Below are 1,544 nucleotides of genomic sequence, written 5' to 3'. Positions count from 1 at the left end.
CTTTGTCTCCATATTTCCTTCCCTGAGTATTTTCTTCCCCATTCTAAGGAGTGAAGCATCCACACTTTAGTCTTCTTTCTTCTTGAACATCATGTGGTCTGTGAATTGTATCTTGGGCATTCTGAGCTCGTGGGCTAATATCCATTTATCAGTGAGTACATACCATGTGTGTTCTTTTGTAACTGGCTTACCTCACTCAGGATGATATTTTCTAGTTCCACCCATTTGCCTAAAAATTTCATGAAGTCACTGTTTTTAGTAGCTGAGTAGTACTCCATTGTGTAAATGTACTACATTTTCTGTATCCATTCCTCTATTGAAGAACATCTGAGTTCTTTACAGCTTCTGGCTATTATAAATAAGGCTGAAATGAACATAGTGGAGCATGTGTCCTTGTTATATGTTAGAGCATCTTTTGGGTATATGCCTAGGAGTGGTACAGCTGGGTCCTTTGGTACTATTATGTCCAGTTTTCTGAAGAACCTCCAGACTGATTTCTAGAGTGGTTGTACCAGCTTGCAATCCCACCAACAATGAAGGACTGTTCCTCTTTCTCCACATCCCTGCCAACATCTGTTGTTGCCTGAGTTTTTTATCCTTGCCATTCTGATTGGTGTGAGGTGGAATCTCAGGGTTGTTTTGATTTTCATTTCTCTGTTGACTAAGGATGTTGAACATTTCTTTAGGTGCTTCTCAACCATTCAGTATTCCTCAGTTGAGGATTCTTTGTTTAGCTCTGTACCTCATTTTTAATAGGGTTATTTGGTTCTCTGAAGTCTAACTTCTTGAGTTCTTTGTATATATTGGATATTAGCCCTCTATCAGATGTAGGAGTGGTAACCAAATAGAAACAAAAACAACTATACAAAGAATTAACAAAACCAGTTGTTGGTTCTTTGAGAAAATCAATAAGATAGATAAACCCTTAGCCAGAGTAACCAGAGAGCAAAGAGACAGTATCCAAATTAACAAAATCATAAATGAAAAGGGAGACATAAAAACAGAAACTGAGGAAATTCAAAAAAATCATAAGATCCTACTACAAAAGCCTATACTCAACAAAACTGGAAAATCTGGATGAAATGGACATTTTTCTTGACAGATACCTGGTTAAATCAGGATCAGATAAACCATCTAAACAGCCCCATAACCCCTAAAGAAATAGAAGCAGTCATTAAAAGTTACCCAACCAAAGAAAAGACCAGGACCAGATGGGTTTAGTGCAGAATTCTACCAGACCTTCAGAGAAGACCTAATACCAATACTCTTCAAACTATGCCTTGTAGCATTCTTGGTTTTGTTTTGTTTTGTTTTGTTGAGACAGGGTTTCTCTGTGTAGCTCTGGCTGTCCTGGAACTCACACTACCAGGCTGGCCTCGAACTCAGAAATCCACCTGCCTCTGCCTCCCAAGTACTGGGATTAAAGGCATGCGCCACCACTGCCCTGTAAGCCTTCTGGCATTCTTAAATGTGGCAGCTATCCCATGTACTTGGAGATAACTGACCAGTCTGTCCTAGCCAGAGCCATTTTGTTTAAACATTTA

The 1,544-nt window shown here is 39.2% G+C and overlaps 1 protein-coding gene across 2 annotated transcripts in view; it reads left to right on the top strand.

Moving 5' to 3' along the window:
- Cubn (cubilin) overlaps nucleotides 1-1,544 on the top strand; it is a 219,199-nt gene that overhangs the window by 212,940 nt on the left and 4,715 nt on the right. The window lies entirely within an intron of this gene.

The sequence above is a fragment of the Mastomys coucha genome, unplaced genomic scaffold, assembly GCF_008632895.1.
Source record: "Mastomys coucha isolate ucsf_1 unplaced genomic scaffold, UCSF_Mcou_1 pScaffold15, whole genome shotgun sequence".
NCBI lineage: Eukaryota > Metazoa > Chordata > Mammalia > Rodentia > Muridae > Mastomys > Mastomys coucha.
The sequence above is the reverse complement of the archived record's forward strand: the minus strand, read 5'-3'. Positions and strand labels throughout refer to the sequence as shown.